At 50.0% G+C, this 18,353-nt stretch overlaps 36 non-coding genes and 14 pseudogenes across 36 annotated transcripts; all 50 read left to right on the top strand.

Moving 5' to 3' along the window:
• The first annotated feature begins 185 nt into the window (after positions 1–185).
• Positions 186–304, top strand: LOC149757923 (5S ribosomal RNA). Its single transcript, XR_016405848.1, has one exon. It is a non-coding gene; the product is annotated as a 5S ribosomal RNA (ribosomal RNA).
• A 246-nt stretch (positions 305–550) lies between these two features.
• On the top strand, positions 551–669 carry LOC149757922 (5S ribosomal RNA). The gene has a single exon (XR_016405836.1). It is a non-coding gene; the product is annotated as a 5S ribosomal RNA (ribosomal RNA).
• Positions 670–916: 247 nt separating this feature from the next.
• LOC149757921 (5S ribosomal RNA) lies at positions 917–1,035 on the top strand. Its single transcript, XR_016405825.1, has one exon. It is a non-coding gene; the product is annotated as a 5S ribosomal RNA (ribosomal RNA).
• Positions 1,036–1,281: 246 nt separating this feature from the next.
• On the top strand, positions 1,282–1,400 carry LOC149757920 (5S ribosomal RNA; annotated as a pseudogene).
• A 246-nt stretch (positions 1,401–1,646) lies between these two features.
• On the top strand, positions 1,647–1,765 carry LOC149757919 (5S ribosomal RNA). The gene has a single exon (XR_016405814.1). It is a non-coding gene; the product is annotated as a 5S ribosomal RNA (ribosomal RNA).
• Positions 1,766–2,011: 246 nt separating this feature from the next.
• On the top strand, positions 2,012–2,130 carry LOC149757918 (5S ribosomal RNA). The gene has a single exon (XR_016405803.1). It is a non-coding gene; the product is annotated as a 5S ribosomal RNA (ribosomal RNA).
• Positions 2,131–2,376: 246 nt separating this feature from the next.
• LOC149757917 (5S ribosomal RNA) lies at positions 2,377–2,495 on the top strand. The gene has a single exon (XR_016405794.1). It is a non-coding gene; the product is annotated as a 5S ribosomal RNA (ribosomal RNA).
• A 247-nt stretch (positions 2,496–2,742) lies between these two features.
• Positions 2,743–2,861, top strand: LOC149757916 (5S ribosomal RNA). Its single transcript, XR_016401954.1, has one exon. It is a non-coding gene; the product is annotated as a 5S ribosomal RNA (ribosomal RNA).
• A 247-nt stretch (positions 2,862–3,108) lies between these two features.
• LOC149757915 (5S ribosomal RNA) lies at positions 3,109–3,227 on the top strand. Its single transcript, XR_016405784.1, has one exon. It is a non-coding gene; the product is annotated as a 5S ribosomal RNA (ribosomal RNA).
• A 247-nt stretch (positions 3,228–3,474) lies between these two features.
• Positions 3,475–3,593, top strand: LOC149757914 (5S ribosomal RNA). Its single transcript, XR_016405773.1, has one exon. It is a non-coding gene; the product is annotated as a 5S ribosomal RNA (ribosomal RNA).
• A 246-nt stretch (positions 3,594–3,839) lies between these two features.
• On the top strand, positions 3,840–3,958 carry LOC149757913 (5S ribosomal RNA; annotated as a pseudogene).
• Positions 3,959–4,204: 246 nt separating this feature from the next.
• On the top strand, positions 4,205–4,323 carry LOC149757912 (5S ribosomal RNA). Its single transcript, XR_016405762.1, has one exon. It is a non-coding gene; the product is annotated as a 5S ribosomal RNA (ribosomal RNA).
• A 246-nt stretch (positions 4,324–4,569) lies between these two features.
• LOC149757911 (5S ribosomal RNA) lies at positions 4,570–4,688 on the top strand. Its single transcript, XR_016405751.1, has one exon. It is a non-coding gene; the product is annotated as a 5S ribosomal RNA (ribosomal RNA).
• A 246-nt stretch (positions 4,689–4,934) lies between these two features.
• On the top strand, positions 4,935–5,053 carry LOC149757910 (5S ribosomal RNA; annotated as a pseudogene).
• Positions 5,054–5,299: 246 nt separating this feature from the next.
• On the top strand, positions 5,300–5,418 carry LOC149757909 (5S ribosomal RNA). Its single transcript, XR_016405740.1, has one exon. It is a non-coding gene; the product is annotated as a 5S ribosomal RNA (ribosomal RNA).
• A 246-nt stretch (positions 5,419–5,664) lies between these two features.
• Positions 5,665–5,783, top strand: LOC149757908 (5S ribosomal RNA; annotated as a pseudogene).
• Positions 5,784–6,029: 246 nt separating this feature from the next.
• On the top strand, positions 6,030–6,148 carry LOC149757907 (5S ribosomal RNA). The gene has a single exon (XR_016411869.1). It is a non-coding gene; the product is annotated as a 5S ribosomal RNA (ribosomal RNA).
• A 246-nt stretch (positions 6,149–6,394) lies between these two features.
• Positions 6,395–6,513, top strand: LOC149757906 (5S ribosomal RNA). The gene has a single exon (XR_016405728.1). It is a non-coding gene; the product is annotated as a 5S ribosomal RNA (ribosomal RNA).
• Positions 6,514–6,759: 246 nt separating this feature from the next.
• Positions 6,760–6,878, top strand: LOC149757905 (5S ribosomal RNA). Its single transcript, XR_016405717.1, has one exon. It is a non-coding gene; the product is annotated as a 5S ribosomal RNA (ribosomal RNA).
• Positions 6,879–7,125: 247 nt separating this feature from the next.
• Positions 7,126–7,244, top strand: LOC149757904 (5S ribosomal RNA). The gene has a single exon (XR_016405706.1). It is a non-coding gene; the product is annotated as a 5S ribosomal RNA (ribosomal RNA).
• A 246-nt stretch (positions 7,245–7,490) lies between these two features.
• LOC149757903 (5S ribosomal RNA) lies at positions 7,491–7,609 on the top strand (annotated as a pseudogene).
• A 246-nt stretch (positions 7,610–7,855) lies between these two features.
• LOC149757902 (5S ribosomal RNA) lies at positions 7,856–7,974 on the top strand. Its single transcript, XR_016405695.1, has one exon. It is a non-coding gene; the product is annotated as a 5S ribosomal RNA (ribosomal RNA).
• A 246-nt stretch (positions 7,975–8,220) lies between these two features.
• On the top strand, positions 8,221–8,339 carry LOC149757901 (5S ribosomal RNA). The gene has a single exon (XR_016405684.1). It is a non-coding gene; the product is annotated as a 5S ribosomal RNA (ribosomal RNA).
• A 246-nt stretch (positions 8,340–8,585) lies between these two features.
• On the top strand, positions 8,586–8,704 carry LOC149757900 (5S ribosomal RNA; annotated as a pseudogene).
• A 246-nt stretch (positions 8,705–8,950) lies between these two features.
• On the top strand, positions 8,951–9,069 carry LOC149757899 (5S ribosomal RNA). The gene has a single exon (XR_016411868.1). It is a non-coding gene; the product is annotated as a 5S ribosomal RNA (ribosomal RNA).
• A 246-nt stretch (positions 9,070–9,315) lies between these two features.
• LOC149757898 (5S ribosomal RNA) lies at positions 9,316–9,434 on the top strand. The gene has a single exon (XR_016405673.1). It is a non-coding gene; the product is annotated as a 5S ribosomal RNA (ribosomal RNA).
• Positions 9,435–9,680: 246 nt separating this feature from the next.
• LOC149757897 (5S ribosomal RNA) lies at positions 9,681–9,799 on the top strand. Its single transcript, XR_016405664.1, has one exon. It is a non-coding gene; the product is annotated as a 5S ribosomal RNA (ribosomal RNA).
• Positions 9,800–10,046: 247 nt separating this feature from the next.
• Positions 10,047–10,165, top strand: LOC149757896 (5S ribosomal RNA). Its single transcript, XR_016405653.1, has one exon. It is a non-coding gene; the product is annotated as a 5S ribosomal RNA (ribosomal RNA).
• A 246-nt stretch (positions 10,166–10,411) lies between these two features.
• On the top strand, positions 10,412–10,530 carry LOC149757895 (5S ribosomal RNA; annotated as a pseudogene).
• Positions 10,531–10,776: 246 nt separating this feature from the next.
• On the top strand, positions 10,777–10,895 carry LOC149757894 (5S ribosomal RNA). Its single transcript, XR_016405642.1, has one exon. It is a non-coding gene; the product is annotated as a 5S ribosomal RNA (ribosomal RNA).
• Positions 10,896–11,141: 246 nt separating this feature from the next.
• On the top strand, positions 11,142–11,260 carry LOC149757893 (5S ribosomal RNA). The gene has a single exon (XR_016405635.1). It is a non-coding gene; the product is annotated as a 5S ribosomal RNA (ribosomal RNA).
• Positions 11,261–11,506: 246 nt separating this feature from the next.
• Positions 11,507–11,625, top strand: LOC149757892 (5S ribosomal RNA; annotated as a pseudogene).
• Positions 11,626–11,871: 246 nt separating this feature from the next.
• On the top strand, positions 11,872–11,990 carry LOC149757891 (5S ribosomal RNA). Its single transcript, XR_016411867.1, has one exon. It is a non-coding gene; the product is annotated as a 5S ribosomal RNA (ribosomal RNA).
• A 246-nt stretch (positions 11,991–12,236) lies between these two features.
• Positions 12,237–12,355, top strand: LOC149757890 (5S ribosomal RNA). Its single transcript, XR_016405623.1, has one exon. It is a non-coding gene; the product is annotated as a 5S ribosomal RNA (ribosomal RNA).
• A 246-nt stretch (positions 12,356–12,601) lies between these two features.
• LOC149757889 (5S ribosomal RNA) lies at positions 12,602–12,720 on the top strand. Its single transcript, XR_016405612.1, has one exon. It is a non-coding gene; the product is annotated as a 5S ribosomal RNA (ribosomal RNA).
• A 247-nt stretch (positions 12,721–12,967) lies between these two features.
• On the top strand, positions 12,968–13,086 carry LOC149757888 (5S ribosomal RNA). The gene has a single exon (XR_016405605.1). It is a non-coding gene; the product is annotated as a 5S ribosomal RNA (ribosomal RNA).
• Positions 13,087–13,332: 246 nt separating this feature from the next.
• LOC149757887 (5S ribosomal RNA) lies at positions 13,333–13,451 on the top strand (annotated as a pseudogene).
• Positions 13,452–13,697: 246 nt separating this feature from the next.
• On the top strand, positions 13,698–13,816 carry LOC149757886 (5S ribosomal RNA). Its single transcript, XR_016405594.1, has one exon. It is a non-coding gene; the product is annotated as a 5S ribosomal RNA (ribosomal RNA).
• A 246-nt stretch (positions 13,817–14,062) lies between these two features.
• LOC149757885 (5S ribosomal RNA) lies at positions 14,063–14,181 on the top strand. Its single transcript, XR_016405583.1, has one exon. It is a non-coding gene; the product is annotated as a 5S ribosomal RNA (ribosomal RNA).
• A 246-nt stretch (positions 14,182–14,427) lies between these two features.
• On the top strand, positions 14,428–14,546 carry LOC149757884 (5S ribosomal RNA; annotated as a pseudogene).
• A 246-nt stretch (positions 14,547–14,792) lies between these two features.
• Positions 14,793–14,911, top strand: LOC149757883 (5S ribosomal RNA; annotated as a pseudogene).
• A 246-nt stretch (positions 14,912–15,157) lies between these two features.
• Positions 15,158–15,276, top strand: LOC149757882 (5S ribosomal RNA). The gene has a single exon (XR_016405572.1). It is a non-coding gene; the product is annotated as a 5S ribosomal RNA (ribosomal RNA).
• Positions 15,277–15,522: 246 nt separating this feature from the next.
• LOC149757881 (5S ribosomal RNA) lies at positions 15,523–15,641 on the top strand. The gene has a single exon (XR_016405566.1). It is a non-coding gene; the product is annotated as a 5S ribosomal RNA (ribosomal RNA).
• A 247-nt stretch (positions 15,642–15,888) lies between these two features.
• LOC149757880 (5S ribosomal RNA) lies at positions 15,889–16,007 on the top strand. Its single transcript, XR_016405558.1, has one exon. It is a non-coding gene; the product is annotated as a 5S ribosomal RNA (ribosomal RNA).
• A 246-nt stretch (positions 16,008–16,253) lies between these two features.
• LOC149757879 (5S ribosomal RNA) lies at positions 16,254–16,372 on the top strand (annotated as a pseudogene).
• Positions 16,373–16,618: 246 nt separating this feature from the next.
• Positions 16,619–16,737, top strand: LOC149757878 (5S ribosomal RNA). The gene has a single exon (XR_016405547.1). It is a non-coding gene; the product is annotated as a 5S ribosomal RNA (ribosomal RNA).
• A 246-nt stretch (positions 16,738–16,983) lies between these two features.
• On the top strand, positions 16,984–17,102 carry LOC149757877 (5S ribosomal RNA). Its single transcript, XR_016405538.1, has one exon. It is a non-coding gene; the product is annotated as a 5S ribosomal RNA (ribosomal RNA).
• Positions 17,103–17,348: 246 nt separating this feature from the next.
• Positions 17,349–17,467, top strand: LOC149757876 (5S ribosomal RNA; annotated as a pseudogene).
• A 246-nt stretch (positions 17,468–17,713) lies between these two features.
• LOC149757875 (5S ribosomal RNA) lies at positions 17,714–17,832 on the top strand (annotated as a pseudogene).
• A 246-nt stretch (positions 17,833–18,078) lies between these two features.
• LOC149757874 (5S ribosomal RNA) lies at positions 18,079–18,197 on the top strand. Its single transcript, XR_016405532.1, has one exon. It is a non-coding gene; the product is annotated as a 5S ribosomal RNA (ribosomal RNA).
• The last annotated feature ends 156 nt before the right edge of the window (positions 18,198–18,353 follow it).

The raw sequence follows: 18,353 nt of genomic DNA, 5'->3' as shown, positions 1-18,353 counted from the left end.
GGCTTTTCCTCTTCGGATAATTTTTTTCCCCCGAAAATAAACTGAGTCCGGAGACTGGCGGTGCCATGCCGCATAGCGGAACAGCGCGTTGAATCCTACGCCAGAACGGCCCCGGCAGCGCGAATGTCTCGGGCCGTCGAGGTCTGCTGCTTTGTCATAAAAGGGAGTTTCGAAGGGCATGTCATGGGTGCGATCATACCAGCACTAATGCACCGGATCCCATCAGAACTCCGCAGTTAAGCGTGCTTGGGCGAGAGTAGTACTAGGATGGGTGACCCCCTGGGAAGTCCTCGTGTTGCACCCCTTTTATTTTTTGCCCGCTTTTTTATTTTTTGATAACATTTATTTTTTATTTTTCGGCTTTTGGCTTTTCCTCTTCGGATAATTTTTTTCCCCCGAAAATAAACTGAGTCCGGAGACTGGCGGTGCCATGCCGCATAGCGGAACAGCGCGTTGAATCCTACGCCAGAACGGCCCCGGCAGCGCGAATGTCTCGGGCCGTCGAGGTCTGCTGCTTTGTCATAAAACGGAGTTTCGAAGGGCATGTCATGGGTGCGATCATACCAGCACTAATGCACCGGATCCCATCAGAACTCCGCAGTTAAGCGTGCTTGGGCGAGAGTAGTACTAGGATGGGTGACCCCCTGGGAAGTCCTCGTGTTGCACCCCTTTTATTTTTTGCCCGCTTTTTTATTTTTTGATAACATTTATTTTTTATTTTTCGGCTTTTGGCTTTTCCTCTTCGGATAATTTTTTTCCCCCGAAAATAAACTGAGTCCGGAGACTGGCGGTGCCATGCCGCATAGCGGGAATAGCGCGTTGAATCCTACGCCAGAACGGCCCCGGCGGCGCGAATGTCTCGGGCCGTCGAGGTCTGCTGCTTTGTCATAAAAGGGAGTTTCGATGGGCATGTCATGGGTGCGATCATACCAGCACTAATGCACCGGATCCCATCAGAACTCCGCAGTTAAGCGTGCTTGGGCGAGAGTAGTACTAGGATGGGTGACCCCCTGGGAAGTCCTCGTGTTGCACCCCTTTTATTTTTTGCCCGCTTTTTTATTTTTTGATAATATTTAATTTTAATTTTTCGGCTTTTGGCTTTTTCTCTTCGGATAATTTTTTTCCCCCGAAAATAAACTGAGTCCGGAGACTCGCGGTGCCATGCCGCATAGCGGAACAGCGCGTTGAATCCTACGCCAGAACGGCCCCGGCAGCGCGAATGTCTCGGGCCGTCGCGGTCTGCTGCTTTGTCATAAAAGGGAGTTTCGAAGGGCATGTCATGGGTGCGATCATACCAGCACTAATGCACCGGATCCCATCATAACTCCGCAGTTAGGCGTGCTTGGGCGAGAGAAGTACTAGGATGGGTGACCCCCTGGGAAGTCCTCGTGTTGCACCCTTTTTATTTTTTGCCCGCTTTTTTATTTTTTGATAATATTTATTTTTAATTTTTTGGCTTTTGGCTTTTCCTCTTCGGATAATTTTTTCCCCCCGAAAATAAACTGAGTCCGGAGACTGGCGGTGCCATGCCGCATAGCGGAACAGCGCGTTGAATCCTACGCCAGAACGGCCCCGGCAGCGCGAATGTCTCGGGCCGTCGAGGTCTGCTGCTTTGTCATAAAAGGGAGTTTCGAAGGGCATGTCATGGGTGCGATCATACCAGCACTAATGCACCGGATCCCATCAGAACTCCGCAGTTAAGCGTGCTTGGGCGAGAGTAGTACTAGGATGGGTGACCCCCTGGGAAGTCCTCGTGTTGCACCCCTTTTATTTTTTGCCCGCTTTTTTATTTTTTGATAACATTTATTTTTTATTTTTCGGCTTTTGGCTTTTCCTCTTCGGATAATTTTTTTCCCCCGAAAATAAACTGAGTCCGGAGACTGGCGGTGCCATGCCGCATAGCGGAACAGCGCGTTGAATCCTACGCCAGAACGGCCCCGGCAGCGCGAATGTCTCGGGCCGTCGAGGTCTGCTGCTTTGTCATAAAAGGGAGTTTCGAAGGGCATGTCATGGGTGCGATCATACCAGCACTAATGCACCGGATCCCATCAGAACTCCGCAGTTAAGCGTGCTTGGGCGAGAGTAGTACTAGGATGGGTGACCCCCTGGGAAGTCCTCGTGTTGCACCCCTTCTATTTTTTGCCCGCTTTTTTATTTTTTGATAACATTTATTTTTTATTTTTCGGCTTTTGGCTTTTCCTCTTCGGATAATTTTTTTCCCCCGAAAATAAACTGAGTCCGGAGACTGGCGGTGCCATGCCGCATAGCGGAACAGCGCGTTGAATCCTACGCCAGAACGGCCCCGGCAGCGCGAATGTCTCGGGCCGTCGAGGTCTGCTGCTTTGTCATAAAAGGGAGTTTCGAAGGGCATGTCATGGGTGCGATCATACCAGCACTAATGCACCGGATCCCATCAGAACTCCGCAGTTAAGCGTGCTTGGGCGAGAGTAGTACTAGGATGGGTGACCCCCTGGGAAGTCCTCGTGTTGCACCCCTTTTATTTTTTGCCCGCTTTTTTATTTTTTGATAACATTTATTTTTTATTTTTCGGCTTTTGGCTTTTCCTCTTCGGATAATTTTTTTCCCCCGAAAATAAACTGAGTCCGGAGACTGGCGGTGCCATGCCGCATAGCGGGAATAGCGCGTTGAATCCTACGCCAGAACGGCCCCGGCGGCGCGAATGTCTCGGGCCGTCGAGGTCTGCTGCTTTGTCATAAAAGGGAGTTTCGATGGGCATGTCATGGGTGCGATCATACCAGCACTAATGCACTGGATCCCATCAGAACTCCGCAGTTAAGCGTGCTTGGGCGAGAGTAGTACTAGGATGGGTGACCCCCTGGGAAGCCCTCGTGTTGCACCCCTTTTATTTTTTGCCCGCTTTTTTATTTTTTGATAACATTTATTTTTTATTTTTCGGCTTTTGGCTTTTCCTCTTCGGATAATTTTTTTCCCCCGAAAATAAACTGAGTCCGGAGACTGGCGGTGCCATGCCGCATAGCGGGAATAGCGCGTTGAATCCTACGCCAGAACGGCCCCGGCGGCGCGAATGTCTCGGGCCGTCGAGGTCTGCTGCTTTGTCATAAAAGGGAGTTTCGATGGGCATGTCATGGGTGCGATCATACCAGCACTAATGCACCGGATCCCATCAGAACTCCGCAGTTAAGCGTGCTTGGGCGAGAGTAGTACTAGGATGGGTGACCCCCTGGGAAGTCCTCGTGTTGCACCCCTTTTATTTTTTGCCCGCTTTTTTATTTTTTGATAACATTTATTTTTTATTTTTCGGCTTTTGGCTTTTCCTCTTCGGATAATTTTTTTCCCCCGAAAATAAACTGAGTCCGGAGACTGGCGGTGCCATGCCGCATAGCGGGAATAGCGCGTTGAATCCTACGCCAGAACGGCCCCGGCGGCGCGAATGTCTCGGGCCGTCGAGGTCTGCTGCTTTGTCATAAAAGGGAGTTTCGATGGGCATGTCATGGGTGCGATCATACCAGCACTAATGCACCGGATCCCATCAGAACTCCGCAGTTAAGCGTGCTTGGGCGAGAGTAGTACTAGGATGGGTGACCCCCTGGGAAGTCCTCGTGTTGCACCCCTTTTATTTTTTGCCCGCTTTTTTATTTTTTGATAATATTTAATTTTAATTTTTCGGCTTTTGGCTTTTCCTTTTCGGATAATTTTTTTCCCCCGAAAATAAACTGAGTCCGGAGACTCGCGGTGCCATGCCGCATAGCGGAACAGCGCGTTGAATCCTACGCCAGAACGGCCCCGGCAGCGCGAATGTCTCGGGCCGTCGCGGTCTGCTGCTTTGTCATAAAAGGGAGTTTCGAAGGGCATGTCATGGGTGCGATCATACCAGCACTAATGCACCGGATCCCATCATAACTCCGCAGTTAGGCGTGCTTGGGCGAGAGAAGTACTAGGATGGGTGACCCCCTGGGAAGTCCTCGTGTTGCACCCTTTTTATTTTTTGCCCGCTTTTTTATTTTTTGATAATATTTATTTTTAATTTTTTGGCTTTTGGCTTTTCCTCTTCGGATAATTTTTTCCCCCCGAAAATAAACTGAGTCCGGAGACTGGCGGTGCCATGCCGCATAGCGGAACAGCGCGTTGAATCCTACGCCAGAACGGCCCCGGCAGCGCGAATGTCTCGGGCCGTCGAGGTCTGCTGCTTTGTCATAAAAGGGAGTTTCGAAGGGCATGTCATGGGTGCGATCATACCAGCACTAATGCACCGGATCCCATCAGAACTCCGCAGTTAAGCGTGCTTGGGCGAGAGTAGTACTAGGATGGGTGACCCCCTGGGAAGTCCTCGTGTTGCACCCCTTTTATTTTTTGCCCGCTTTTTTATTTTTTGATAACATTTATTTTTTATTTTTCGGCTTTTGGCTTTTCCTCTTCGGATAATTTTTTTCCCCCGAAAATAAACTGAGTCCGGAGACTGGCGGTGCCATGCCGCATAGCGGAACAGCGCGTTGAATCCTACGCCAGAACGGCCCCGGCAGCGCGAATGTCTCGGGCCGTCGAGGTCTGCTGCTTTGTCATAAAAGGGAGTTTCGAAGGGCATGTCATGGGTGCGATCATACCAGCACTAATGCACCGGATCCCATCAGAACTCCGCAGTTAAGCGTGCTTGGGCGAGAGTAGTACTAGGATGGGTGACCCCCTGGGAAGTCCTCGTGTTGCACCCCTTTTATTTTTTGCCCGCTTTTTTATTTTTTGATAACATTTATTTTTTATTTTTCGGCTTTTGGCTTTTCCTCTTCGGATAATTTTTTTCCCCCGAAAATAAACTGAGTCCGGAGACTGGCGGTGCCATGCCGCATAGCGGGACAGCGCGTTGAATCCTACGCCAGAACGGCCCCGGCAGCGCGAATGTCTCGGGCCGTCGCGGTCTGCTGCTTTGTCATAAAAGGGAGTTTCGAAGGGCATGTCATGGGTGCGATCATACCAGCACTAATGCACCGGATCCCATCATAACTCCGCAGTTAGGCGTGCTTGGGCGAGAGAAGTACTAGGATGGGTGACCCCCTGGGAAGTCCTCGTGTTGCACCCTTTTTATTTTTTGCCCGCTTTTTTATTTTTTGATAATATTTATTTTTAATTTTTTGGCTTTTGGCTTTTCCTCTTCGGATAATTTTTTCCCCCCGAAAATAAACTGAGTCCGGAGACTGGCGGTGCCATGCCGCATAGCGGAACAGCGCGTTGAATCCTACGCCAGAACGGCCCCGGCAGCGCGAATGTCTCGGGCCGTCGAGGTCTGCTGCTTTGTCATAAAAGGGAGTTTCGAAGGGCATGTCATGGGTGCGATCATACCAGCACTAATGCACCGGATCCCATCAGAACTCCGCAGTTAAGCGTGCTTGGGCGAGAGTAGTACTAGGATGGGTGACCCCCTGGGAAGTCCTCGTGTTGCACCCCTTTTATTTTTTGCCCGCTTTTTTATTTTTTGATAACATTTATTTTTTATTTTTCGGCTTTTGGCTTTTCCTCTTCGGATAATTTTTTTCCCCCGAAAATAAACTGAGTCCGGAGACTGGCGGTGCCATGCCGCATAGCGGGACAGCGCGTTGAATCCTACGCCAGAACGGCCCCGGCAGCGCGAATGTCTCGGGCCGTCGCGGTCTGCTGCTTTGTCATAAAAGGGAGTTTCGAAGGGCATGTCATGGGTGCGATCATACCAGCACTAATGCACCGGATCCCATCATAACTCCGCAGTTAGGCGTGCTTGGGCGAGAGAAGTACTAGGATGGGTGACCCCCTGGGAAGTCCTCGTGTTGCACCCTTTTTATTTTTTGCCCGCTTTTTTATTTTTTGATAATATTTATTTTTAATTTTTTGGCTTTTGGCTTTTCCTCTTCGGATAATTTTTTCCCCCCGAAAATAAACTGAGTCCGGAGACTGGCGGTGCCATGCCGCATAGCGGAACAGCGCGTTGAATCCTACGCCAGAACGGCCCCGGCAGCGCGAATGTCTCGGGCCGTCGAGGTCTGCTGCTTTGTCATAAAAGGGAGTTTCGAAGGGCATGTCATGGGTGCGATCATACCAGCACTAATGCACCGGATCCCATCAGAACTCCGCAGTTAAGCGTGCTTGGGCGAGAGTAGTACTAGGATGGGTGACCCCCTGGGAAGTCCTCGTGTTGCACCCTTTTTATTTTTTGCCCGCTTTTTTATTTTTTGATAATATTTATTTTTAATTTTTTGGCTTTTGGCTTTTCCTCTTCGGATAATTTTTTTCCCCCGAAAATAAACTGAGTCCGGAGACTGGCGGTGCCATGCCGCATAGCGGAACAGCGCGTTGAATCCTACGCCAGAACGGCCCCGGCAGCGCGAATGTCTCGGGCCGTCGAGGTCTGCTGCTTTGTCATAAAAGGGAGTTTCGAAGGGCATGTCATGGGTGCGATCATACCAGCACTAATGCACCGGATCCCATCAGAACTCCGCAGTTAAGCGTGCTTGGGCGAGAGTAGTACTAGGATGGGTGACCCCCTGGGAAGTCCTCGTGTTGCACCCCTTTTATTTTTTGCCCGCTTTTTTATTTTTTGATAACATTTATTTTTTATTTTTCGGCTTTTGGCTTTTCCTCTTCGGATAATTTTTTTCCCCCGAAAATAAACTGAGTCCGGAGACTGGCGGTGCCATGCCGCATAGCGGAACAGCGCGTTGAATCCTACGCCAGAACGGCCCCGGCAGCGCGAATGTCTCGGGCCGTCGAGGTCTGCTGCTTTGTCATAAAAGGGAGTTTCGAAGGGCATGTCATGGGTGCGATCATACCAGCACTAATGCACCGGATCCCATCAGAACTCCGCAGTTAAGCGTGCTTGGGCGAGAGTAGTACTAGGATGGGTGACCCCCTGGGAAGTCCTCGTGTTGCACCCCTTTTATTTTTTGCCCGCTTTTTTATTTTTTGATAACATTTATTTTTTATTTTTCGGCTTTTGGCTTTTCCTCTTCGGATAATTTTTTTCCCCCGAAAATAAACTGAGTCCGGAGACTGGCGGTGCCATGCCGCATAGCGGGAATAGCGCGTTGAATCCTACGCCAGAACGGCCCCGGCGGCGCGAATGTCTCGGGCCGTCGAGGTCTGCTGCTTTGTCATAAAAGGGAGTTTCGATGGGCATGTCATGGGTGCGATCATACCAGCACTAATGCACCGGATCCCATCAGAACTCCGCAGTTAAGCGTGCTTGGGCGAGAGTAGTACTAGGATGGGTGACCCCCTGGGAAGTCCTCGTGTTGCACCCCTTTTATTTTTTGCCCGCTTTTTTATTTTTTGATAATATTTAATTTTAATTTTTCGGCTTTTGGCTTTTCCTCTTCGGATAATTTTTTTCCCCCGAAAATAAACTGAGTCCGGAGACTCGCGGTGCCATGCCGCATAGCGGAACAGCGCGTTGAATCCTACGCCAGAACGGCCCCGGCAGCGCGAATGTCTCGGGCCGTCGCGGTCTGCTGCTTTGTCATAAAAGGGAGTTTCGAAGGGCATGTCATGGGTGCGATCATACCAGCACTAATGCACCGGATCCCATCATAACTCCGCAGTTAGGCGTGCTTGGGCGAGAGAAGTACTAGGATGGGTGACCCCCTGGGAAGTCCTCGTGTTGCACCCTTTTTATTTTTTGCCCGCTTTTTTATTTTTTGATAATATTTATTTTTAATTTTTTGGCTTTTGGCTTTTCCTCTTCGGATAATTTTTTCCCCCCGAAAATAAACTGAGTCCGGAGACTGGCGGTGCCATGCCGCATAGCGGAACAGCGCGTTGAATCCTACGCCAGAACGGCCCCGGCAGCGCGAATGTCTCGGGCCGTCGAGGTCTGCTGCTTTGTCATAAAAGGGAGTTTCGAAGGGCATGTCATGGGTGCGATCATACCAGCACTAATGCACCGGATCCCATCAGAACTCCGCAGTTAAGCGTGCTTGGGCGAGAGTAGTACTAGGATGGGTGACCCCCTGGGAAGTCCTCGTGTTGCACCCCTTTTATTTTTTGCCCGCTTTTTTATTTTTTGATAACATTTATTTTTTATTTTTCGGCTTTTGGCTTTTCCTCTTCGGATAATTTTTTTCCCCCGAAAATAAACTGAGTCCGGAGACTGGCGGTGCCATGCCGCATAGCGGAACAGCGCGTTGAATCCTACGCCAGAACGGCCCCGGCAGCGCGAATGTCTCGGGCCGTCGAGGTCTGCTGCTTTGTCATAAAAGGGAGTTTCGAAGGGCATGTCATGGGTGCGATCATACCAGCACTAATGCACCGGATCCCATCAGAACTCCGCAGTTAAGCGTGCTTGGGCGAGAGTAGTACTAGGATGGGTGACCCCCTGGGAAGTCCTCGTGTTGCACCCCTTTTATTTTTTGCCCGCTTTTTTATTTTTTGATAACATTTATTTTTTATTTTTCGGCTTTTGGCTTTTCCTCTTCGGATAATTTTTTTCCCCCGAAAATAAACTGAGTCCGGAGACTGGCGGTGCCATGCCGCATAGCGGGACAGCGCGTTGAATCCTACGCCAGAACGGCCCCGGCAGCGCGAATGTCTCGGGCCGTCGCGGTCTGCTGCTTTGTCATAAAAGGGAGTTTCGAAGGGCATGTCATGGGTGCGATCATACCAGCACTAATGCACCGGATCCCATCATAACTCCGCAGTTAGGCGTGCTTGGGCGAGAGAAGTACTAGGATGGGTGACCCCCTGGGAAGTCCTCGTGTTGCACCCTTTTTATTTTTTGCCCGCTTTTTTATTTTTTGATAATATTTATTTTTAATTTTTTGGCTTTTGGCTTTTCCTCTTCGGATAATTTTTTCCCCCCGAAAATAAACTGAGTCCGGAGACTGGCGGTGCCATGCCGCATAGCGGAACAGCGCGTTGAATCCTACGCCAGAACGGCCCCGGCAGCGCGAATGTCTCGGGCCGTCGAGGTCTGCTGCTTTGTCATAAAAGGGAGTTTCGAAGGGCATGTCATGGGTGCGATCATACCAGCACTAATGCACCGGATCCCATCAGAACTCCGCAGTTAAGCGTGCTTGGGCGAGAGTAGTACTAGGATGGGTGACCCCCTGGGAAGTCCTCGTGTTGCACCCTTTTTATTTTTTGCCCGCTTTTTTATTTTTTGATAATATTTATTTTTAATTTTTTGGCTTTTGGCTTTTCCTCTTCGGATAATTTTTTTCCCCCGAAAATAAACTGAGTCCGGAGACTGGCGGTGCCATGCCGCATAGCGGAACAGCGCGTTGAATCCTACGCCAGAACGGCCCCGGCAGCGCGAATGTCTCGGGCCGTCGAGGTCTGCTGCTTTGTCATAAAAGGGAGTTTCGAAGGGCATGTCATGGGTGCGATCATACCAGCACTAATGCACCGGATCCCATCAGAACTCCGCAGTTAAGCGTGCTTGGGCGAGAGTAGTACTAGGATGGGTGACCCCCTGGGAAGTCCTCGTGTTGCACCCCTTTTATTTTTTGCCCGCTTTTTTATTTTTTGATAACATTTATTTTTTATTTTTCGGCTTTTGGCTTTTCCTCTTCGGATAATTTTTTTCCCCCGAAAATAAACTGAGTCCGGAGACTGGCGGTGCCATGCCGCATAGCGGAACAGCGCGTTGAATCCTACGCCAGAACGGCCCCGGCAGCGCGAATGTCTCGGGCCGTCGAGGTCTGCTGCTTTGTCATAAAAGGGAGTTTCGAAGGGCATGTCATGGGTGCGATCATACCAGCACTAATGCACCGGATCCCATCAGAACTCCGCAGTTAAGCGTGCTTGGGCGAGAGTAGTACTAGGATGGGTGACCCCCTGGGAAGTCCTCGTGTTGCACCCCTTTTATTTTTTGCCCGCTTTTTTATTTTTTGATAACATTTATTTTTTATTTTTCGGCTTTTGGCTTTTCCTCTTCGGATAATTTTTTTCCCCCGAAAATAAACTGAGTCCGGAGACTGGCGGTGCCATGCCGCATAGCGGGAATAGCGCGTTGAATCCTACGCCAGAACGGCCCCGGCGGCGCGAATGTCTCGGGCCGTCGAGGTCTGCTGCTTTGTCATAAAAGGGAGTTTCGATGGGCATGTCATGGGTGCGATCATACCAGCACTAATGCACCGGATCCCATCAGAACTCCGCAGTTAAGCGTGCTTGGGCGAGAGTAGTACTAGGATGGGTGACCCCCTGGGAAGTCCTCGTGTTGCACCCCTTTTATTTTTTGCCCGCTTTTTTATTTTTTGATAATATTTAATTTTAATTTTTCGGCTTTTGGCTTTTCCTCTTCGGATAATTTTTTTCCCCCGAAAATAAACTGAGTCCGGAGACTCGCGGTGCCATGCCGCATAGCGGAACAGCGCGTTGAATCCTACGCCAGAACGGCCCCGGCAGCGCGAATGTCTCGGGCCGTCGCGGTCTGCTGCTTTGTCATAAAAGGGAGTTTCGAAGGGCATGTCATGGGTGCGATCATACCAGCACTAATGCACCGGATCCCATCATAACTCCGCAGTTAGGCGTGCTTGGGCGAGAGAAGTACTAGGATGGGTGACCCCCTGGGAAGTCCTCGTGTTGCACCCTTTTTATTTTTTGCCCGCTTTTTTATTTTTTGATAATATTTATTTTTAATTTTTTGGCTTTTGGCTTTTCCTCTTCGGATAATTTTTTCCCCCCGAAAATAAACTGAGTCCGGAGACTGGCGGTGCCATGCCGCATAGCGGAACAGCGCGTTGAATCCTACGCCAGAACGGCCCCGGCAGCGCGAATGTCTCGGGCCGTCGAGGTCTGCTGCTTTGTCATAAAAGGGAGTTTCGAAGGGCATGTCATGGGTGCGATCATACCAGCACTAATGCACCGGATCCCATCAGAACTCCGCAGTTAAGCGTGCTTGGGCGAGAGTAGTACTAGGATGGGTGACCCCCTGGGAAGTCCTCGTGTTGCACCCCTTTTATTTTTTGCCCGCTTTTTTATTTTTTGATAACATTTATTTTTTATTTTTCGGCTTTTGGCTTTTCCTCTTCGGATAATTTTTTTCCCCCGAAAATAAACTGAGTCCGGAGACTGGCGGTGCCATGCCGCATAGCGGAACAGCGCGTTGAATCCTACGCCAGAACGGCCCCGGCAGCGCGAATGTCTCGGGCCGTCGAGGTCTGCTGCTTTGTCATAAAAGGGAGTTTCGAAGGGCATGTCATGGGTGCGATCATACCAGCACTAATGCACCGGATCCCATCAGAACTCCGCAGTTAAGCGTGCTTGGGCGAGAGTAGTACTAGGATGGGTGACCCCCTGGGAAGTCCTCGTGTTGCACCCCTTTTATTTTTTGCCCGCTTTTTTATTTTTTGATAACATTTATTTTTTATTTTTCGGCTTTTGGCTTTTCCTCTTCGGATAATTTTTTTCCCCCGAAAATAAACTGAGTCCGGAGACTGGCGGTGCCATGCCGCATAGCGGGACAGCGCGTTGAATCCTACGCCAGAACGGCCCCGGCAGCGCGAATGTCTCGGGCCGTCGCGGTCTGCTGCTTTGTCATAAAAGGGAGTTTCGAAGGGCATGTCATGGGTGCGATCATACCAGCACTAATGCACCGGATCCCATCATAACTCCGCAGTTAGGCGTGCTTGGGCGAGAGAAGTACTAGGATGGGTGACCCCCTGGGAAGTCCTCGTGTTGCACCCTTTTTATTTTTTGCCCGCTTTTTTATTTTTTGATAATATTTATTTTTAATTTTTTGGCTTTTGGCTTTTCCTCTTCGGATAATTTTTTCCCCCCGAAAATAAACTGAGTCCGGAGACTGGCGGTGCCATGCCGCATAGCGGAACAGCGCGTTGAATCCTACGCCAGAACGGCCCCGGCAGCGCGAATGTCTCGGGCCGTCGAGGTCTGCTGCTTTGTCATAAAAGGGAGTTTCGAAGGGCATGTCATGGGTGCGATCATACCAGCACTAATGCACCGGATCCCATCAGAACTCCGCAGTTAAGCGTGCTTGGGCGAGAGTAGTACTAGGATGGGTGACCCCCTGGGAAGTCCTCGTGTTGCACCCTTTTTATTTTTTGCCCGCTTTTTTATTTTTTGATAATATTTATTTTTAATTTTTTGGCTTTTGGCTTTTCCTCTTCGGATAATTTTTTTCCCCCGAAAATAAACTGAGTCCGGAGACTGGCGGTGCCATGCCGCATAGCGGAACAGCGCGTTGAATCCTACGCCAGAACGGCCCCGGCAGCGCGAATGTCTCGGGCCGTCGAGGTCTGCTGCTTTGTCATAAAAGGGAGTTTCGAAGGGCATGTCATGGGTGCGATCATACCAGCACTAATGCACCGGATCCCATCAGAACTCCGCAGTTAAGCGTGCTTGGGCGAGAGTAGTACTAGGATGGGTGACCCCCTGGGAAGTCCTCGTGTTGCACCCCTTTTATTTTTTGCCCGCTTTTTTATTTTTTGATAACATTTATTTTTTATTTTTCGGCTTTTGGCTTTTCCTCTTCGGATAATTTTTTTCCCCCGAAAATAAACTGAGTCCGGAGACTGGCGGTGCCATGCCGCATAGCGGAACAGCGCGTTGAATCCTACGCCAGAACGGCCCCGGCAGCGCGAATGTCTCGGGCCGTCGAGGTCTGCTGCTTTGTCATAAAAGGGAGTTTCGAAGGGCATGTCATGGGTGCGATCATACCAGCACTAATGCACCGGATCCCATCAGAACTCCGCAGTTAAGCGTGCTTGGGCGAGAGTAGTACTAGGATGGGTGACCCCCTGGGAAGTCCTCGTGTTGCACCCCTTTTATTTTTTGCCCGCTTTTTTATTTTTTGATAACATTTATTTTTTATTTTTCGGCTTTTGGCTTTTCCTCTTCGGATAATTTTTTTCCCCCGAAAATAAACTGAGTCCGGAGACTGGCGGTGCCATGCCGCATAGCGGGAATAGCGCGTTGAATCCTACGCCAGAACGGCCCCGGCGGCGCGAATGTCTCGGGCCGTCGAGGTCTGCTGCTTTGTCATAAAAGGGAGTTTCGATGGGCATGTCATGGGTGCGATCATACCAGCACTAATGCACCGGATCCCATCAGAACTCCGCAGTTAAGCGTGCTTGGGCGAGAGTAGTACTAGGATGGGTGACCCCCTGGGAAGTCCTCGTGTTGCACCCCTTTTATTTTTTGCCCGCTTTTTTATTTTTTGATAATATTTAATTTTAATTTTTCGGCTTTTGGCTTTTCCTCTTCGGATAATTTTTTTCCCCCGAAAATAAACTGAGTCCGGAGACTCGCGGTGCCATGCCGCATAGCGGAACAGCGCGTTGAATCCTACGCCAGAACGGCCCCGGCAGCGCGAATGTCTCGGGCCGTCGCGGTCTGCTGCTTTGTCATAAAAGGGAGTTTCGAAGGGCATGTCATGGGTGCGATCATACCAGCACTAATGCACCGGATCCCATCATAACTCCGCAGTTAGGCGTGCTTGGGCGAGAGAAGTACTAGGATGGGTGACCCCCTGGGAAGTCCTCGTGTTGCACCCTTTTTATTTTTTGCCCGCTTTTTTATTTTTTGATAATATTTATTTTTAATTTTTTGGCTTTTGGCTTTTCCTCTTCGGATAATTTTTTCCCCCCGAAAATAAACTGAGTCCGGAGACTGGCGGTGCCATGCCGCATAGCGGAACAGCGCGTTGAATCCTACGCCAGAACGGCCCCGGCAGCGCGAATGTCTCGGGCCGTCGAGGTCTGCTGCTTTGTCATAAAAGGGAGTTTCGAAGGGCATGTCATGGGTGCGATCATACCAGCACTAATGCACCGGATCCCATCAGAACTCCGCAGTTAAGCGTGCTTGGGCGAGAGTAGTACTAGGATGGGTGACCCCCTGGGAAGTCCTCGTGTTGCACCCCTTTTATTTTTTGCCCGCTTTTTTATTTTTTGATAACATTTATTTTTTATTTTTCGGCTTTTGGCTTTTCCTCTTCGGATAATTTTTTTCCCCCGAAAATAAACTGAGTCCGGAGACTGGCGGTGCCATGCCGCATAGCGGAACAGCGCGTTGAATCCTACGCCAGAACGGCCCCGGCAGCGCGAATGTCTCGGGCCGTCGAGGTCTGCTGCTTTGTCATAAAAGGGAGTTTCGAAGGGCATGTCATGGGTGCGATCATACCAGCACTAATGCACCGGATCCCATCAGAACTCCGCAGTTAAGCGTGCTTGGGCGAGAGTAGTACTAGGATGGGTGACCCCCTGGGAAGTCCTCGTGTTGCACCCCTTTTATTTTTTGCCCGCTTTTTTATTTTTTGATAACATTTATTTTTTATTTTTCGGCTTTTGGCTTTTCCTCTTCGGATAATTTTTTTCCCCCGAAAATAAACTGAGTCCGGAGACTGGCGGTGCCATGCCGCATAGCGGGACAGCGCGTTGAATCCTACGCCAGAACGGCCCCGGCAGCGCGAATGTCTCGGGCCGTCGCGGTCTGCTGCTTTGTCATAAAAGGGAGTTTCGAAGGGCATGTCATGGGTGCGATCATACCAGCACTAATGCACCGGATCCCATCATAACTCCGCAGTTAGGCGTGCTTGGGCGAGAGAAGTACTAGGATGGGTGACCCCCTGGGAAGTCCTCGTGTTGCACCCTTTTTATTTTTTGCCCGCTTTTTTATTTTTTGATAATATTTATTTTTAATTTTTTGGCTTTTGGCTTTTCCTCTTCGGATAATTTTTTTCCCCCGAAAATAAACTGAGTCCGGAGACTCGCGGTGCCATGCCGCATAGCGGAACAGCGCGTTGAATCCTACGCCAGAACGGCCCCGGCAGCGCGAATGTCTCGGGCCGTCGCGGTCTGCTGCTTTGTCATAAAAGGGAGTTTCGAAGGGCATGTCATGGGTGCGATCATACCAGCACTAATGCACCGGATCCCATCATAACTCCGCAGTTAGGCGTGCTTGGGCGAGAGAAGTACTAGGATGGGTGACCCCCTGGGAAGTCCTCGTGTTGCACCCTTTTTATTTTTTGCCCGCTTTTTTATTTTTTGATAATATTTATTTTTAATTTTTTGGCTTTTGGCTTTTCCTCTTCGGATAATTTTTTCCCCCCGAAAATAAACTGAGTCCGGAGACTGGCGGTGCCATGCCGCATAGCGGAACAGCGCGTTGAATCCTACGCCAGAACGGCCCCGGCAGCGCGAATGTCTCGGGCCGTCGAGGTCTGCTGCTTTGTCATAAAAGGGAGTTTCGAAGGGCATGTCATGGGTGCGATCATACCAGCACTAATGCACCGGATCCCATCAGAACTCCGCAGTTAAGCGTGCTTGGGCGAGAGTAGTACTAGGATGGGTGACCCCCTGGGAAGTCCTCGTGTTGCACCCCTTTTATTTTTTGCCCGCTTTTTTATTTTTTGATAACATTTATTTTTTATTTTTCGGCTTTTGGCTTTTCCTCTTCGGATAATTTTTTTCCCCCGAAAATAAACTGAGTCCGGAGACTGGCGGTGCCATGCCGCATAGCGGAACAGCGCGTTGAATCCTACGCCAGAACGGCCCCGGCAGCGCGAATGTCTCGGGCCGTCGAGGTCTGCTGCTTTGTCATAAAAGGGAGTTTCGAAGGGCATGTCATGGGTGCGATCATACCAGCACTAATGCACCGGATCCCATCAGAACTCCGCAGTTAAGCGTGCTTGGGCGAGAGTAGTACTAGGATGGGTGACCCCCTGGGAAGTCCTCGTGTTGCACCCCTTTTATTTTTTGCCCGCTTTTTTATTTTTTGATAACATTTATTTTTTATTTTTCGGCTTTTGGCTTTTCCTCTTCGGATAATTTTTTTCCCCCGAAAATAAACTGAGTCCGGAGACTGGCGGTGCCATGCCGCATAGCGGGAATAGCGCGTTGAATCCTACGCCAGAACGGCCCCGGCGGCGCGAATGTCTCGGGCCGTCGAGGTCTGCTGCTTTGTCATAAAAGGGAGTTTCGATGGGCATGTCATGGGTGCGATCATACCAGCACTAATGCACCGGATCCCATCAGAACTCCGCAGTTAAGCGTGCTTGGGCGAGAGTAGTACTAGGATGGGTGACCCCCTGGGAAGTCCTCGTGTTGCACCCCTTTTATTTTTTGCCCGCTTTTTTATTTTTTGATAATATTTAATTTTAATTTTTCGGCTTTTGGCTTTTCCTCTTCGGATAATTTTTTTCCCCCGAAAATAAACTGAGTCCGGAGACTCGCGGTGCCATGCCGCATAGCGGAACAGCGCGTTGAATCCTACGCCAGAACGGCCCCGGCAGCGCGAATGTCTCGGGCCGTCGCGGTCTGCTGCTTTGTCATAAAAGGGAGTTTCGAAGGGCATGTCATGGGTGCGATCATACCAGCACTAATGCACCGGATCCCATCATAACTCCGCAGTTAGGCGTGCTTGGGCGAGAGAAGTACTAGGATGGGTGACCCCCTGGGAAGTCCTCGTGTTGCACCCTTTTTATTTTTTGCCCGCTTTTTTATTTTTTGATAATATTTATTTTTAATTTTTTGGCTTTTGGCTTTTCCTCTTCGGATAATTTTTTCCCCCCGAAAATAAACTGAGTCCGGAGACTGGCGGTGCCATGCCGCATAGCGGAACAGCGCGTTGAATCCTACGCCAGAACGGCCCCGGCAGCGCGAATGTCTCGGGCCGTCGAGGTCTGCTGCTTTGTCATAAAAGGGAGTTTCGAAGGGCATGTCATGGGTGCGATCATACCAGCACTAATGCACCGGATCCCATCAGAACTCCGCAGTTAAGCGTGCTTGGGCGAGAGTAGTACTAGGATGGGTGACCCCCTGGGAAGTCCTCGTGTTGCACCCCTTTTATTTTTTGCCCGCTTTTTTATTTTTTGATAACATTTATTTTTTATTTTTCGGCTTTTGGCTTTTCCTCTTCGGATAATTTTTTTCCCCCGAAAATAAACTGAGTCCGGAGACTGGCGGTGCCATGCCGCATAGCGGAACAGCGCGTTGAATCCTACGCCAGAACGGCCCCGGCAGCGCGAATGTCTCGGGCCGTCGAGGTCTGCTGCTTTGTCATAAAAGGGAGTTTCGAAGGGCATGTCATGGGTGCGATCATACCAGCACTAATGCACCGGATCCCATCAGAACTCCGCAGTTAAGCGTGCTTGGGCGAGAGTAGTACTAGGATGGGTGACCCCCTGGGAAGTCCTCGTGTTGCACCCCTTTTATTTTTTGCCCGCTTTTTTATTTTTTGATAACATTTATTTTTTATTTTTCGGCTTTTGGCTTTTCCTCTTCGGATAATTTTTTTCCCCCGAAAATAAACTGAGTCCGGAGACTGGCGGTGCCATGCCGCATAGCGGGACAGCGCGTTGAATCCTACGCCAGAACGGCCCCGGCAGCGCGAATGTCTCGGGCCGTCGCGGTCTGCTGCTTTGTCATAAAAGGGAGTTTCGAAGGGCATGTCATGGGTGCGATCATACCAGCACTAATGCACCGGATCCCATCATAACTCCGCAGTTAGGCGTGCTTGGGCGAGAGAAGTACTAGGATGGGTGACCCCCTGGGAAGTCCTCGTGTTGCACCCTTTTTATTTTTTGCCCGCTTTTTTATTTTTTGATAATATTTATTTTTAATTTTTTGGCTTTTGGCTTTTCCTCTTCGGATAATTTTTTTCCCCCGAAAATAAACTGAGTCCGGAGACTCGCGGTGCCATGCCGCATAGCGGAACAGCGCGTTGAATCCTACGCCAGAACGGCCCCGGCAGCGCGAATGTCTCGGGCCGTCGCGGTCTGCTGCTTTGTCATAAAAGGGAGTTTCGAAGGGCATGTCATGGGTGCGATCATACCAGCACTAATGCACCGGATCCCATCATAACTCCGCAGTTAGGCGTGCTTGGGCGAGAGAAGTACTAGGATGGGTGACCCCCTGGGAAGTCCTCGTGTTGCACCCTTTTTATTTTTTGCCCGCTTTTTTATTTTTTGATAATATTTATTTTTAATTTTTTGGCTTTTGGCTTTTCCTCTTCGGATAATTTTTTCCCCCCGAAAATAAACTGAGTCCGGAGACTGGCGGTGCCATGCCGCATAGCGGAACAGCGCGTTGAATCCTACGCCAGAACGGCCCCGGCAGCGCGAATGTCTCGGGCCGTCGAGGTCTGCTGCTTTGTCATAAAAGGGAGTTTCGAAGGGCATGTCATGGGTGCGATCATACCAGCACTAATGCACCGGATCCCATCAGAACTCCGCAGTTAAGCGTGCTTGGGCGAGAGTAGTACTAGGATGGGTGACCCCCTGGGAAGTCCTCGTGTTGCACCCCTTTTATTTTTTGCCCGCTTTTTTATTTTTTGATAACATTTATTTTTTATTTTTCGGCTTTTGGCTTTTCCTCTTCGGATAATTTTTTTCCCCCGAAAATAAACTGAGTCCGGAGACTGGCGGTGCCATGCCGCATAGCGGGAATAGCGCGTTGAAT

Source organism: Phoenix dactylifera, chromosome 4, assembly GCF_051530095.1.
Source record: "Phoenix dactylifera cultivar Ajwa chromosome 4, Ajwa_hap1_PhDact_Kaust_v1.1, whole genome shotgun sequence".
Classification (NCBI taxonomy): domain Eukaryota; kingdom Viridiplantae; phylum Streptophyta; class Magnoliopsida; order Arecales; family Arecaceae; genus Phoenix; species Phoenix dactylifera.
Note: the sequence above shows the minus strand (reverse complement) of the source record. Positions and strands in the feature narration are given on the sequence as shown.